Raw genomic sequence first — 17,541 nt, forward strand, 5'->3', positions numbered from 1 at the left:
GACAACTATTTTTTGTACATCTGCTGTGTTCTAGGCATTGCCAGGCACTAGTAATAGAAAGGCAAATACAAGTCATCAGGGAAATGCAAATTAAAACCACACTGAGACATCACCTCACACCTGTTAGGATGGCTAGTATCAAGAAAACAAAAGATAATAACCGTTGGCGAGGATGCGGAGAAAAGAGAACCCTTGTGTACTATTGGTGGAAATGCAAAATGATGCAGCCGCTATGGAAAACAGTCTGGAGGTTCCTCAAAAAAAATACTAGAATTACCATATGATCCAGCAATTCCACTTCTGGGTATTTTCCCACAATGATTGAAACCAGAATCAGAAAGAGATATCTGCCCTCCCATGTTCATTGCAACATTATTCACAACAACCAAAGATACGGAAACAACCTAAATATCCATGACACATGAATGAAGAAAAAATAGCATATACGTATAATGGATTATTGTTCAGTCTTTAAAAACAAGGAAATTCTGCTATATGTGACAATATGGATAAACTTGGAGGACATGATGCAAAGTGAAATAAGCCAGACACAGATAGACAGATACTGCATGATTCTACTTATATGAGGTGTTGAAAATAGTCACATTTGTAGAAACAGAGAGTAGAATGGTGGTTTCCCGGGTCTGGGGGGAGGGAGGTCATTGCTGTTCAGGGGATATAAAGTTTCGGTTATGTAAGATGAAAGAATTTTAGAGATCTGCTGTACAGCAACATGCCTGTAGTTAACAAATCCTGAATTATAAACTTAAAAATTTACCAGAGGGTGGATCTCATGTTAAGTGTTCTTACAGTAAAAAAAGTTTATTTTCTTTAAGGGCAAATACACCTTTAAGAAATCAGGTACACACAAAAGAATCAAAGGACATGAAAATGAAAAGGTAGCTGAGGCCACAGGCCACAGGGGCAAAGGAACTAGACCACCAGGGCGAAACATTCCTTAGAGGTATTGCTTGCAGCAATTTAAGCCACCCAGGCTATACTCTCAGGCTCGTTATTTTCTATACTCCAAATTAGAACAGTGTGTACTTTCTCATTTTCTAGTTTGCCACTTTGAGAGGCAAAAAATAGTTTATTTTCTCCCCCGGGGGGCTGGAACGATATCACAGACTCCTGCTCTCCCAGCGCCTGGCTGGTCCCCTTATGGGATTGGCCACCTTATATTTGGCTTTCCTGGAGAATGCTCCAGGACATTTCTTCAAAGGCCAACATCAAAAGCTCAAGTTAAAACCAGAAGATTCCCTATGGGATTCCTACTCTGTTATGGCCTGGAGAGAGGACATTTGATAAGACAGAGATTAGTGGTCAGAGAAATGATCTCATTCTTTAAGACTAGCTTCAGTTTAACAAGGAGTGTCTTTGTCTCCTGGGATTAAGATAGTACAAAACTCTACATCCAATATGACTCCCCTCACATGCAGATGACCACAGAGGCACACACTCCTACACGGAAACAACCATTTCCTCCCAGGCCAACTATATGAAAGGGGAGAGGGTAACTCAATGCATAAGCTATGTCCTTCCCTGCAGACAATGTAAATAGCATGCCTGCTGGTGAAGAAAATCCTGTCACTCCATCTGTGGACTTGTCAGGCCTGAGCTAGCCCCTGCCTCCTTCAGCAACATGTTTATCCACTCCCCTCATCCGCTAATAAAAAGAAAAGATGTGACTGGGTGACATGTAGCTGTGCTGGGATTTGTAATCAGAGAGGATAAAACCAAAAGCTACAAGAATTAGCAACAACCTTTATTTGTTGTGTTGTTTACATGCCATAAAATTTGCCCATTTTAGGGACACCTGGGTGGCTCAGTCAGTTAAGTGTCCAGCTTCGGCTCAGGTCATAATCTCATAGTTTGTGGATTCGAGCGCTACATTGGGTTCTGTGCTGACATCTAGGAGCCTGGAGCCTGTTTCAGATTCTGTGTCTCCCCCCTGCCCCTCTCTACCCCTCCCCCACTTGTCCTCTGTCTCTCTCTGTCTCTCAAAAATAAATAAAAAACATTAAATTGTTTTTGAATATTTGCCCATTTTAAAGCATACAATGTAATGATTTTTAGTAAATTTACAGTTGCACAAATATGCAAACTTTCTTTCACTCTGTGAAGAACATTTGTGTTCATTTGTAGTCAATCCCTGTTTCTATCCCCTGCCCCCAAACAACCACTGCTGTGCTTTCTGCCTCTCACAGATTGGCCTTTCCCATAAATTTCACATAAATGGAATCGCACAACATGTAGTTTGTGGTGTCTGGCTTCGTTCACTTAGCATTACATAATCAGGGCTCTTCAACACTGTAGCATGTGCCAGTTCACCTTGACTTTTTATTCTGCAGAGTATTTCACTGTATGGGCATACCACAGTTTGTGCCTACTGTCACAGGTTGCTAGGCATTTGGATTTTTTTCCAGTTTGGGAATGTTATGAATAAACCTGCTGTGAACGTTCTCATACGTACTTCGTATGGACACACCTTTTCGTTGGTCTTGGGTAGATAACCTACGAGCAGGATTGCTAGGTCATATGACAAGTTTATGTTTAACGTTTTAGAAACTCCCAAACTATTTTCCAAAGGGTCTGTACAACTACACATTCTCATCCACAACTCATGAGGTGCCCAGTGTCTCTACATCCTCACTCGTAGTTGTTATTGTCGGTCCTTTTCTCTATCGTCATCAGTGCGTTTATTTGTTTTTAAGACTCAATTCTTTATCACGCTTGAAGTCCCAGAAACCAGCATAGCTAAGCACAAGATCTGGGTCATAACTGGCTAAGGCTTCTGAGACTGTCGCAATTTAGGGAAGAGTTTGGTTGTGGGAAATGAACAGCTACGTGCTGTGATTATAACAAAGAAGGGGTAGAGCGAGGCCAGACACCTCCTTTCTCCAACCTTTGTTGTCTAAGCAGGGAAACTAGCTCTTCTCAAAACAAAGCGTTTCCTCCGTATGAGAAATGATCTCGTTTGTGCAAGAATTAATGAATGTTTATGAGCACTTGTAGTAGGAAAAAGTGTATTTCTCATGCACCGCATAAAATGAGAGTTAACTATTTTTGACTGTCTATGGAGAACAGAACATCTTACTGGGAGATAGAAGAGTAGACCAAAATTCCTGATTAAAGAAGTTCAAAATCAATTCCCTCTGGTTTATGGAAGTGGGGGAAAGGAGGTAGAATAGGGGGACACTGCCTCTCACTGATGAAAACTGCCAAGTCATAGACACATTAGCACATATCTAAAAAGTATGTGTGTGCAAAGGGGTAGGGAATTGAGCAAATGCTTGCAAAAACTATTTTGGAGGGTTAATGACTATGACCCCAAAGTCAGCCTGTGCATACAGATTACTAATTCTGAGAATTTCAAGCTAGCTTCATATTAGTGACCCTGAAAACCTCAGAGTAGATCCATTTTATGACTCACTGCCCATGACTTCAAAGCTATTTCAGGGTTTGTCAAGATCTTGTGCAATTAGTTGGGGGCGGCTGAGAGGAGTCAAACCTGGAAAGTGAGACGGTCTTGTGAATAGGCTCACCTCATGCAGGTGGAGAAGGCAGTCTGTGGGCTTCTCCATTCTTTCAAAATAGTGTGTCTCACTAACCCTGAGCTGTGAGCCGACTTACGTTGGAATCTTCTGAGGTCTGACTGACCAAAGATCCAGTTGTGTGTTGCGTGCGTCTCCCACTCCACATTCAGGGAGGTCTAGAGCCTGCAAACACTAAGAGTCAGGCACTCCCCCTCGCTGTCACCCCCCAGCCCCAGGAGCAGGTGTTCACCACTGCAGTGAGGTGTTTAAGCTCTCTAGCAAAGCATTCTGGGTCATCTTCCTTTGAACATAAGAGTTCTGAGGGTTACCTTGGAAGGTGTGTGCAACAAACACTATAGAGGACTCTAATGACTCAACAAGTAGAAAACAAAGACTAGGGGCCCCTGGATGGCTCAGTTGGTTAAGCATCCAGCTCCTGATTTTGGCTCAGGTCATGATCTCACCATTTGTGAGTTCAAGCTCCGTATCAGGCTCTGCACTAACAGTGTGCAGAGCCTGCTTGGGATTCTCTCTCCATCTCTCCCTCAAAAATAAATAAATAAAAATTAAATTTAAAAAAAGAGAGGAAACAAAGACTAGGTACATTTACTGTGGGAGGGATAGCTGCTGGGAATTTAACTCACAGTCCTGTAAGACAGATGAAATAGCTTCATCAATAACTATGACAGGAGGCAGAATGTGGCCAGAGACACGAGGTGCGAACTGGAGGAGATGATTCCGAGAGGGGCAAGGATGAGCACAGTGCATATCCTGGCACAGGGCCTTCCAGATGTCACAAGTGCCAAGTGGCTCCCACTTTTGAGGTTCCTGGTAAACTAAAGCATGAAGAAATGCCAAAACAAGGTTATAGAAGTTGTAGTACGGTTTTAATGTTTCCACTAAATGTAGTGCTACGTCTAAGACGTGTACACACAAAATCCAATGCCATGTAATTGCACTATTCATGAAAGCATCAGAGAAGTTATTAAAATATTAATCCACTGTACACTTCAGGGGGGTGGCTTAAATTAAAGTTGTCTGATGAACATCTTTGAAACCTGTTGGTGAATCTCAGGGACTGTTAAGCCTCAACGGGAGGTCAAGTCTCCACCCGAGGACCATTGGGACACAAAAGCCCCCCGAGCTTTTTTTTTTTTTCTCTCTCACATACTCCTGTCGAGAATTATAGCAAAATCTTCATGAATACCAAGCAGGACCTTGTCTGCCATCTATAGAAAAAAGCGTTTATCCAGTAGAAGCGGGAAATTTTAATTTTGCAGAGGTGAATTATTCTCACTACTGACATTTGCCTCCTTCAGATGCCCAAACTTTTACATATTTAATGGGAAACTTTGTACAGGCTTCTACTGTAGCTCTCTGAAAGTAACATTACCTACTCCTGACAGAAGCACGGTTTCTTTCTGCTCTTGACATACCCTGCGGCAGCTGACATTAGGGGTTTGCCCTTGTTAGGTGCTGCTGTCACCCCCTCAGCGCGGGAGCCACTTCCTGCTGCGGTTGGCACACCTGCCCCTCCCAGCCCAGCTTTTTTCTGCCTGGCGGTTACTCTGCACACTGGCGTGCTATGGTTTGGGGGATCAGATAAGCAGCTTGTTTACACTTGTTAACGAAGAGTCTGTAGAGTGAGAGAGGGGCCTGCAACATCTGGCCCTACTGGGGCTCTGTAAGCCAACTTTGGACGCACTTTGATTTTTAGGACTTAATCCGGGGCTATGTTTTATAGTTCAGTGTTGCTGGAAATCTGGCATTTGGTGACGGGTTGATAATATACTGGCATACTGATTACTGATACTATGCGGGCTGAATTATATCCCTGCCCTCAAATTTATATATTGAAATCCTGATTTCCAGTACTTCAGAATTTGACTATATTTGGAGAAAGGGCCTTTTAAATTAAAAAAATTATTAGAGGGGCGCCTGGGTGGCTCAGTGAGTTAAGCACCTGGCTCTTGATCTCAGCCCAGGTCATGATCTCACAGTTCGTGTGTTTGAGCCCCGCATAGGGCTCTGTACTGACAGCAAGCACAGAGCCTGCTTGGGCTTCTCTTTCTCTCTTTGCCCCTCCCCTGCTCTCTCTGTCAAATAAATAAACTTAAAAAAAAAAAAAGAGTTATTAGAATAGACCTAATGCAATGATTGGCATCTTTATAAAACGTGGACTGGACAGAGAGGCCCATGGAGGAGATGATGTGAAGATGTAGGGAGAGGAGCACTATCTATAAGCTAAGGAAAGAGGCCGCAAAAGAAGCCAACGCTGGTGACAACTTGATCTGGGACTTCTAGCCCCCAGAATTGTTAGAAAATAAATTTCTTTGGCTTAAGCCACCCAGTCAGTGGTACTTCGTACATCAGCCCTAGCAACCTGAGGCACTGACCAGGCAGCCTCTGCCCCTTTGGTGTAGTGACCCGGGCCCGTACCTGGAGTAGAGAACATTGAAAACTACCCCAAAGGCTCCCCTTGCCAAGCACGTGTTGCAGGACAACTCTTTTATTTAAGCTGTTGGTAAATTATGAATAATATTGGTTTTCCAAGTAGTGTAGTGTCCACTCATGGATTAGAAAGGAAAAGATGACTGGACACTGCAAGAAGAAAGAGGAATGAGCTTCCATGTATGCAGGAATAATTAAAAATTTGAAGGGGAAAAATGTTTCACCTGTAGGAGATAAATTATGAGTTATCAGCTAAAATCTAAGAGCACCAGGAGTCATTTCTATAATAAATGTATTAGACCAAAAAAAAAAAAAAAGCCAGAACTGGGAAATGTTTCAGTTTATTTATTTTGAGAGAGAGAGAAGCATGGGGGAGAGGCAGAGAGAAAGAGAGGTCCCAAGCAGGCTCTGTGCTGTCAGTGCAGACCCCAACTCGAGCTTGATATCATGAATCGTGAGATCATGACCTGAGCCGAGATCAAGAGTCGGATGCTTAACCAACTGAGCCACCCAAGCGCCCCCAGAAATGGGAATTTTTACACACAAGACATCTTTTTAAAAAGTGTAAAGGTAAATTGTTAGGGTATCCTCAGACAAAAACCACCATGAAAGATGAATGTGTATATGAAGTTCTAATGTCAACAATTTAAGAAAGAATGAAAGAAAGAAAAAAGGCCCAGAGAAAGATAAAACTCAAAAGGAAAAAAGGGAAGTAAGAAATGAGGACAGATGAGACCAGGAAATGGAGAATGAGAAGGAAAAGAATCATAGTTTTTGAAACTATACACATGAAGTCTGAGTGGAAAGGAGCTGCTTCTCCAAACCCCAGAGTTCCAGACCCGATGAAAGCCACTGGAGTTCGAAAAGTGTTGTTTTAGGAGAAACAAAAGGCTGGAGCACCTGGGTGGCTCACTACGTTGAGCAGCCGACGTCGGCTCAGGTCATCATCCTGAAGTTCATGGGTTTGAGCCCCACATCGGGCTCTGTGCTGACAGCTTAGAGCCCGGAGCCTGCTTTGGATTCTGTGTCTCCATCTCTCTGCCCCAACCCCACTTATGCCCATCTCTCTTTCAAAAATAAACAAACATTAAAAAAAAAAAAGCCACTCACTCTTTGCCTAATAAGTAAAAAACAACATTGTCCCTTCTTATTGTTAGTACCAAAGAATTCACATAGATTTGAGGCAGATTTGTGTATGTGTGGATGTATAAAATTAAAGGACTGTGGGTATTTGGGAAATTACTGATCAGTCCAGACCGAATTTAGGGTGAGCAAACCCATCCGCCCATCCTTGATTCCAGAGCTGCTACCTGAGGCAGAAGTCTGCTGTCCTCAGGGGGCACGAAGACCCTCCACAGGTCTGAGTGGGTTGGGAGACACGCCGGACAGGGAAATTCCAAGCCTTCACAGATCTTCAAGGAGACTTTATTTTCTATTCCCTTACTAGCCCTAAAGTATTCCTCTTCTTAGCAGTGGTGGCAGTTCCTAAGAATACGTAAATAGCAAAAATGTGTTTTAAAACCATTTCTAGATATTAAGGTAGAAAAAACATAAATCAGCTTGGAGCCATTTGCAGTCCATTATCCCCTGTCGAAAAGCACTGTCCTTGTTTGCACGTGGTAGCTGGCAGGTGCTAGCTAGCCAGAGCCTACCTGGCTCCAGGACTGTTATCCCTGGTTTCAGAGGTGTCCCTTGTAGACTCACTCCAAAAAAAGCAGACATGTCCAGACTCGGTGCAGTTGAGCCCTGGGGCAATGAGCTGACATTATTAACACATTAGCTCCGAACCAGAGTACCTGCAAGCCAGGGAGCAGGGCCTGGCAGAGCTGCTAACAAGTCAGATTCCAGAAAACCTGACAGACTGGAAAAGCACTCTCAGATGAGCATGACCAGGTATCCATAAATCGACCATGTAACCTCCCCTGAGTTTACTTCTCTGGTGACCAGAATGGCAGGAACTTTAGACACGTAACCCACCTACCTCTGAGCTCTAATTAAAGTTTGCTAAGAGCTTTATGATCTGCCCAGACAACTAGCCTGGGAATGCACCAGTGCTCACTGCGCTGCTGTTATTATTTTGTTGCTGTTAGTGTTATTCCTATTTTATAATAATGATTCAGAGCATAATTGATTTTGAGGGTTCTGTTTTTGTTTTGTTCCTTCCAGGGGGTTAGTGATAAGTCTTTGTTTGTAATGTGCTCTCCTTCCCTTCTGATACAATGTATGCAGACAATGTATGCCGCAGAGATGGCTATGCATTAAATCATCCATCTCCTCTCCTCAGTCATCCTCTGCCTGGCAGAACTGGGTATGAGGTGACTAGTTGGGGTGGAGTCTGGAGGTGCTATCTCTGAGCCACTCCTGACATGTTCACCACATACACACTGGTTAGTATGGGGATCAAACCCAGGCATTATAATGTTCAGGAACCTTTTTAGTTTAGATTCTATGGCTTGAGATTTGGGTGCTAGAACAAAACAACTGGCCAGGGTTAGACATTTAACTTTTGGATTCATTTAACTCAGAACTTAAGAGAAACATACCCACACCCACACCCACACCCAGCCACTCAGTCCAAACGTGGCACCATTGTTCTGGTTATCAGACAATTCAATCTATAAACAGCTAGGGGTTGAAGATTACAAAAAGTCAAACTTTGACCTCTTCAGTCCTGGAACTTAAGTAAACAGAAAATCTTTGCATTTGAGAGACTCTTAGAGGTATATCAAGTCCAGATTTCAACACATCTGAACTTCCTTGGTAACATTATCAATTAGTGTTTATGCATCCTTTGAATACCTCAAGGCAGGAGGTAGATTTATTTACCCTGAAATTAATGAGGCATCAATGTCAGGGCCTCTCAATTGGAGGAGCCTCTTCCAAGCCCTGTACTTAACTTTGTATCCAACATTTATATTTTTTGTCTTAAGGAGGGCTCCCTGAATGTATTAGCTTCAAGCTTCACAAAACCTAAGGTAGGGCAGTTATTCTCCAAAGGGCAATGCAGAGTACCTTTATGGTGAAATAAAATCTACCTCCCAACAAGTACACCCAAAATATCAGAAATGTGTTTTTGGTAACGTAGTGATATGTCTACCACTGAGGGTATTCACTGAGTGAGTAGAGCATTTAAGAGGGTCATCTGAAATTCCTACAGTTAGATGTAACACCAACTGCTCTTTTGTGCTCCATTACCTTTCACAAGGCTGTCCCCTCTTTCTGGAAGCTTTCACCCCTTTTGTCAGATTATCTCCTACATTGCTTTTGGATCTCAGCTCAAACCTCCTCAAGACGGCCTCCCCTAACTTCCCTGGTTAGGTCAGTGGTCATCTGTATAGTATATTGCACCACGCTTCTTCACTGGACACAGCACACTGTAATCACGCTTCTGTTTATACAGTTGTTTGATTACGCTCCCTCTTACCCCATCACACTGAAAGATGCATGTGGCTGGGATGTCACCTTCCTTTTCTCACCCCTGCAAGCCCAAGCTCAGCAGAGAGCCTAGCACAATACAGACCTGTAGACTGGATAAAGAATCACAATGAAGCCTAAAAGGATTTGGTAAGAAAAGGTTAAACACAAGTTCAATAAAAAACCAAAAAAGTCCATGTTATAAAGAATTACATTTTAGCTCATTATAACATTGTCTGACAACTGTTTGCTGTCCAACAATGCAATAGGCTGTTTTAAAAAGTGGAATGTGTCCTTCAGAAGTACATGTTTAGTACAAAGGAGGTTGAAGAGGGAAGTTCCATAAAGGTCTAGAGTTGAACTCAGATGAACTAGATCATTTAAGATTTGTCCCAGTGAGAAATCCTTTTAAGACTGGGGTCACTGACATATAGCTTCTCTTGATGGCATTGATGATGATCTGCATGTGTGTGGATACAGTTCCATATTTAACAAGTAAGACATTAAACAGAACTAAATGGTTAGAAGTTTATGCTCAATATAGGTAGAAAGGAGTAGTAAGAGTAAGTATACAAACACATAGGAGTAGGTACAGGTACCCAAATAAAAACACAAGTACTGATACTAATTGAATTCAAGAATGAATAAAGATTCCTCCCAAGATGAAGTAACAGGGGCTGAATTTAACCTCCTACCAGAATCAACTAGAAAGGAAAACTTAGGAAACAATGGTTCTCAAAAAATTGAAAAATAAGCACAGATTGTCATCCGAGAGGAGGGGGATAAAGGGGGCACCTCCTGTGGTTGAGCCAGCTTCTTTCCAGACGCCTAGGCTGCACCCATGTAAGGGGTAACCCACATAGAGCCTGCAGCCCCACCAAGTGGGAACAAGATCAGAGGTCAGAAAGGCCATGGTGCCAGGGCTGAGGAAAGCACCATGAGAATGAACAGGCAGAAAAGTTTTTGGAACTCATACAGGGCTGGGAATAATTCATGTTCCTTTCAGCCAGAGTAGAATGCAAAGGGCATTAGATAGGGCAGGGGTTGGCAAACTACACAGCCCACAGGCCAAATCTGGCACACAGATTGTCTTTGAAAGCTTGCAAACCAAGAATTATTTTACTATATTTAAAAGATTATAAAAACACACTCAAAGAAAAATATGCAACGGAGATTATGTATGGCCTATATACCCTAAAATATTACCATATGGAACCTTAGCTAAAGGGTTTACCAATCTCTGAAATAGTGTTGAGAAAATTACCAGTTTAGTAGTATAAATAAATTAGCCCTAAGCTAAGGGCTGCTCTGGACTTTTAAAAGCAAATTCAAAAGGATTCTACCAACTTATAGTAACTTAGCTAACAGTGAATTCAATCTAACACTATTTAATAAAATACAACAAAATCCAGTGCCCCAAAACATAAAATTCACATCGGGCATCCAGTAAAAATTTGCAAGATTTATAAAGAGACCAGAAAATATTACCCTGTACATTTACTGATTGCTGTATAACCCACTACCTCCAAACCTTGGGGGCTTCAAACAACAATCATTTATTATTTCTTATGGTTTCTGTGAATCAGAAATTCTTACAGAGCACAGCGGGGAATGCTTGTTTCTGCTTCACAATTCTCAAGGCCTAACCTGGAAGATTTGAAGCCTAGGGGCTGGAATTTTCTGAAGGCTTATTCATCTATGTATCTGGCAGTTTTAGTGAGGAAGGAGTTAACAGACTAATCTGGTTACTTATTCGTTGCATATCTCCAAGAGAATCTGGAACCATGAATGACCCTTGGGCAACCACTGAGAGGATGGCCCTTAGAAGTCAGGTGATGATTTTGTTTGTGTGCCTCTGGAGCAGTGGGCTGTGCTATACTAGCTTGACACCAGTTGTTTGGCATGAATGTTAAAATTAATGGTGTGCACTTAGTTTCATCATTGAGGCCCTGAATTTCAGCATGGCTGATTGTATAGCAAGATCTGCTTATGTGACCAGCACATCACAAAAACCTTAGACCCTAAGCCTCCAGCAGGATTCCCTGGACAGACACACTCCATACATGTTCTTATCAGTTCCTGCTGGAGAGAAAGCAGATCATGTGTGGCCTCTGATGAAAGGCTCTGGACCCAGTGCTTAACATGTCTGGGCTCTGCCCAAACTTTGGCTCTGAATATAACCTTCTCTTGAGTCTTGTGAGTCCTTGTGGCCAATCATCAAACTTGGGGTGGTTTGGGTCCCTTAAAAATATCGTGAAAATACAAACCAAAAGAAAGCTAAGTGTATAAGTTATCCATTGCTGTATAACAAGTTACCCCGGATGTAGCCATCTCAAACAACAAACATTTATTATCTCATAGTGTCTGTGTATCGGGAATCTGGAGTGGCTTAGCTGGGTGTTCTTGTTCAGGGTCTATCCCAGTCGATGTGTCAGGCTTGGCTGGGTCTGAAGGATCTGATCCAAGCCCACTTACCTGGTGGTTGGCCTTGCTGCTCGGATTCTCCATAGGGCTGTTCATGACATGACTTCCCCTAGAGGAGTATTCTGAGAGAGAGAGTAATAAAGAGGGCCTATGACAGAAGTCACAGTCATTTATAACCTAATCTCAGAAGGGAAATAAGTTTGCTTTTACCACATTTTATTAGTCACACAGACCAATTTTGGTACAATGTGAGAGAGGACTACACAAGGGTGTGTATACCAGGGCTTGGGGATCATTGGGGACCATCTTGGAAGTTACTAGAACAACTGTATTAACATCAGACAAGTAGATTCCAGAAGAAGGAATATTATCAGGGATAAAGAGGTTTATTTCATCACAGTAAACGGGTCAATTCTCCAAGAAAATGAAAAATCCTAAACTGAGCTTCATGCCTAATTCTAAGACCCAAATAGAAGTTTTCTCCATTTGCGTTTGTTATATATAAACATTTTCTATAGGGGATATTTGACACGTTTCTAATCCCATCTGTGCTCAATCATCATCTTCATTTTAAATTGTCTTGGTTGACATCAAGGGAATCCACAATCCAATATCTTTTCCTTTAGTAAAATAATTGTGGAGATGCCATAAAAAATAAAAGCTCATTTGTAAGTAGTTCTGCTTTGAATAAAAAAAAGCTCAGTGAGAAAAAAAAGTCACCTAGGTGTTAAGGAAGGGTGTGGGGATTTCAAGAAGTCAGAGTTCAGCATAGCTACAAACCAGAAACAAGGCCAAGGCATGAGAGGCAGTGGGTATTTGAATGATTGGTAGGCCAGTCAAATTTGACATGGATGTCTGGGGAATGGGGAGATGGCACTGGAAATTCATGAACCAGGCCTTGAGTACGTGAGGCTGAAATTGTCTTGTTCATTACTGACATCTTGGTACCTAGCACATAGTAAATGAATATAAAATGTTTACCTCTTAATGGAAAAAAGAAACGGTCTGTAACGGGAGGGCCTGCCAACATGGGCCGACCGCTTTAAAGACATCATTTGAAGAAGTATTCCAAAATATAGACTTTTATATTTCAAGACTAGCGCATCTGGTATCTTCCTAAATTCTAATAGCTTGTGATAAGAAGAAAAGAAGCATCTGGAAGCAAATTTAATACAAGAATCAAAATAGGTAAATTTCAGATTTCCCCTGGCATTCAAGACTCCCCTGATCTGGCTTTTACTTATTTTTCCAGATTTCTCTATCAGTTGTACCTTCTGGAAACCTGCCATTCCAGTCAAATTGACCAAATACTATATTATCTTGATTTAATTTATACATTTATCCCCACTTCTTATATCTCTGAAATCAAGAAGTGTTTCGCAATCCATGCATCTATCTGGATTATGGCCCTCTTTTAAATATGTCCTGTATTTCTTCTCTCAGAGATTTGGTGAAAGGTATTTTTTTCTGCCTCTTCTACATCAGTTGACATCCAAACAATCTTTTTAGATGTAATTTAAATCCAAAATCTCCTAAAAACTTTTCCTAACCAGCCCTTCCGAAAATCAATTTACTTTCTTCAAATTTCTTTACCAAAATCTAAGTTTACATATTCTGTGCCACCTAATATGTAGTTACATGTGTCCTGGTTTCTTTCTCCTTCCAGATTATGAACATCCAGAGGACAAAAACTGTGTCTCTTATACCTTGCATTTCTCATCCCAAGCAGGCAGCACCTATTTTCCTCATTTTGATGACCAGTAACTGCTACTTCAGTGAGTGAAGGAATATGTTAATAATTATACACAATTATATTTAAAAGAATACAACTTGTTACAAATAAGGAAACAATAACAATGGAAGAACGTGCCCCTTGCTAAACAGGGAAAAACACAAGCTGCAGAACAGAATGTATAGAATGATATTTTTGCTAAATCAACAGCAAGTTCCTCCCTAGCATGTAGGATATTGAATGCTTGTATATACACAGCAAGTTATTTGGAAGAACACAGTCCTAATGGTTAACATCAATTATCTCTGGAAAGTAGGATGGTGATGTTAAAATTATGAAAGTTCACAACAGATTTTCCCTTTTTAGTTGTTTACTTCACACTCACTCACACACACACACACACACACACACACAGACTTGGACATGTAACAAAGTGTGTGAATTTATTTTGCAGTGAAAATTAAGGGGAAAAAAGATGAGAGGGCTGGCGATCCTTCAGATACACAGCTTTATAGTGAAGGGGAAAGAGAAAGCCCAAAATTCAATACATAGACAGCTTGAGTTATGAGATATGACAACAAAGAAATAAGATTAATTCAGAAAACTATAGAAGAAAAATAAATAGTTTTCTGAACTCAGTTGTAACAGAATCCTGGGCCTAATACACTGGTTGATTTAAAACTCCCATCACACAAAAGAAAGTAGAAAGTTCAGGGCAGTGGATCAGAGTAGGGAAGTCCAGTTACTTTAACAACAAAACCCCCTGTAGCTTATGTTAAAGTTTCAGTGAAGCAAGGTTCCCATTCAAGAGACAGCCCTTAAATGTGTTTTTCCTCATAAGAGTAGCCGCATCAGAGGCATGCTGCAGGAGAAAACTGTATTTATATGGACTCCTGTGACACCACTAATTTTAAACACCCTGAATGAGATATTTGTATCTTTACCTTTAGTAACAAACAGTTAACTTTACTTTATTTTTTACATGCTAACCATGCACCCGGCACTGTGCTAAGCAGGTTTTCTTTTACTGGTGACTCCTAACAACCCTATGACATTACTGTACCCATCTCACAGATGGGGACACTGAGGCTTAGGTTAAGCAAGTAATGGCATCAAGTTTGAACTCAGGACGTCTGTTAAGTGATGCAGAATTCCTCTCTTTGCCTCTCCACCGTGTGCCTGTCCCACAGTCATACCTATCCTTGCCAGACATCCTGTTGTTCCTTATTCACCTTCTTACCCCGCTACTGTGCGAAGGTACGCCCTGACTGCCCTTATTTGTGCCAGTGTTACACAAAACTCACCATCACACAGCTCAGAGAAGTTCTCCCATCCACTCAGCTTCCTGTTTTTATTAGAAACAAAGGCTATTCTGCCGGAAGGCAGATGTTCCAAATATCAGTATTTTCTTTTGCTAACTTGTAGCTCCACCAATCCTTAATTCACCTATTTTCCCTTTTGGACATTGCATACTTTCAGCTTTACTCGGCGTAGAGACCGAGAAGTATGTTCGTCACTGCATAAAGCAAATAGGTTAACAATCCCTTATACACCAAGTTTGAAGTCCAAAGAGGTTTGATAAATGAAAGACTCTTTATAACTCATTTGATATCAAAGCCCGGCTAGACATAAACTCATTTAGCAACAAAACCTGCCCTGAACTGACTTGAGGCTATTTTTAATCTTCATTGATCACAATCAGTATGAATTTTCATACACTTCTCTGCTGAAATACTAATTTGCTTTATTACAGGGTGCCACCAGACCTCACTCAGGGTTTTATGTATGATATGATTTACCTTTTTACCCACCCAAGAGCCAAAAGTCCTAAATTACAAAATACTTCTGGACCCCAAGGATTTCAGATATGTGATTTCAGATGCGTATTTCCTTTCTCCTAACACTCCCCCACCACCTAGTTTTAAATTAAGAGTCAAAGTTAAGTGTTTTCTCAAGTCTAATACTTAGATGTGGTGAATACATAGCTTTGCCTATGGCCAAGTTATACACACACTTTGTAATCTTACAAAATTCAGCAGCCACAGCGGCACCCTTCTTTAACTGTGTTCTTATACAAAAGGCGTTACACAACCCCACCCCCTTGCTGATTGTTTCCTCATTCATTGACTAAGAGCCACTAAAACATTTCCCCCCAAAGGATTAATTTTGTTTTCCCTTTCAGACCATTTCTAAGTGTGGGTGACTGCTTTGTTAGGCCACTGGTTGGCTGTTTCCCTGACGTTTTTGGAATATGTAACTCAGTTTATAATTCCATGTGGGATCGGATTAACCATAATGTGATTAAAATTAAGGTAATCCAGATAAGCCTTACATTTCTAACTCATCTGGCTTTTTTTAACCTGAATTTTCTGGATACATTTACACAGACTCACGGAGTTGGCTTTCCCATTCATCTGCCATGATTTCCTGGTCTTCGGTTGGTGTGCTCTCCCAACCTTTAGCGCCTGAAAAACCATACCATCTGAAGATTCATTACATCTGGCACTTCAGAAATTTAAACCGCCACTGAATTATCATTCACTAACTGAAATTTTCCATGATAGGTATCTGGGTCACAAAACTGAATCCTGAAAGTCACCGAAAGATTCCCAAACTAAGGAGAAGGAAGAGCACTTCTGACTTCAGGCACTTTCTTGCTGTCTGTGGTAAATCAGTTGCTATGACACTAGACTCACTCAGAGAACATGCAACTCACCGCTTAAAATAACCAAAGAGTGTTTTTCCCTGAGGAATCAGATTCTGCAAGAAATTACTAAGTCTTACAGTATTTATGTGCATGCTCGTAATACTCATCAGTAACTAGAGAGTTGAAAACATTCTACTGTTTAGGGTTTTTAAATGTTAGCAGAGAGCAAAGGGGAATTCCTTGGTGTTTAGCATAGATGGATATACATGCCTGTTGTTTTAAAAGTCTTCCACTTGGTTCAAGCTGAAATCATTTTGATTTGAAGTCCACACTTTAAAAGCATTAATTAGTCTTTATAACATCAGCGTGGCATACATAAATGCCATTATGCCCATATTACAGGGGACTCATTAGGGTAAAGATGTTGAATATATTTCTACCTTAAAGTAAGTTTTTCAATTCAGAAATAAAGACTTCAGACTCTTCGCTCCCTGAGCAATTGCTATGTGATATGATTGCTTCTCTCTATGTACCCTGTTATTCTTGATGACGCTAAAGGTCTGCCCTGTCACTTCCCAGACTATTTGTTGCACAAGCAGGGTTGAGGACCTGACAGACCCATAAGGAAAGGAATTACCCCCTCCCCAGAAAATGGGGGAGGGCATGCCAGAAGGGCTCCTGTGGGTTAGCAATAGCTCTCTCTCTAGTCATCATCCTCCATTCTTCTTAGCAAGCATCCAGAGCTCCTGCTTCCTTACCTGCCCTTTCCCAATGGGGCCAGGCTGCTCTTGCTCCTGAATTCTTCTGTGGAGTTTCCCTCATCAGCCGTTCTTGTGCACAGGGCCATACAACAAATGGCTTGTCAGATTTGATGTGTATGGGGCTATTACCAAATGGAAACTGAAAGCCAGAGAATTTCATCTCCATGAGGCACCAGGGCTATTTCAGAAAGCAGAAGTGCCAGATTCATCCTCTAGTGATGGTACTCAAAGGGTAATTGGAGAGTGCACAGAAAAACCCTCAAGAAAGTCTGAAGTGATCCACTGTAGCTTCGGGGGAATTCTGAAAAGAGAAAACATGCTACAGACTCCTCCACTTCTCTCTCTTTTTAAACAGCTACATACCGGGGCACCTGAGTGCCTCAGTCAGTTGAGCGTCTGACTTCGGCTCCGGTCATGATCTCATGTCCGTGGGTTTGAGCCCCGTGTCGGACTCTGTGCTGACGGCTCAGAGCCTGGAGCCTGTTTCAGATTCTGTGTCTCCCTCTCTCTCTCTGACCCTCCCCTGCTCACACTGTCTCTATCTTTCTCTCAAAAATAAACATTTAAAAAAAAAAA

At 41.6% G+C, this 17,541-nt stretch overlaps 1 long non-coding RNA gene across 2 annotated transcripts in view; it reads left to right on the forward strand.

Annotated features, from left to right (window-relative positions):
• The window catches only part of LOC144244896 (uncharacterized), a 78,860-nt gene that overhangs the window by 46,042 nt on the left and 15,277 nt on the right, over positions 1-17,541 (forward strand). Inside the window, exon 3 of one of the 2 annotated variants that reach the window (XR_013339101.1) lies at positions 13,492-13,588. The exons of the other annotated variant lie outside the window; for it this stretch is intronic. This is a non-coding gene — a long non-coding RNA (uncharacterized LOC144244896). Of the gene's footprint in view, positions 1-13,491; positions 13,589-17,541 lie in introns of those variants that run through there. 2 annotated transcript variants of the gene reach the window in all.

The sequence above is a fragment of the Crocuta crocuta genome, unplaced genomic scaffold (assembly GCF_008692635.1).
Source record: "Crocuta crocuta isolate KB4526 unplaced genomic scaffold, BGI_CrCroc_1.0 scaffold38, whole genome shotgun sequence".
Classification (NCBI taxonomy): Eukaryota; Metazoa; Chordata; class Mammalia; order Carnivora; family Hyaenidae; genus Crocuta; species Crocuta crocuta.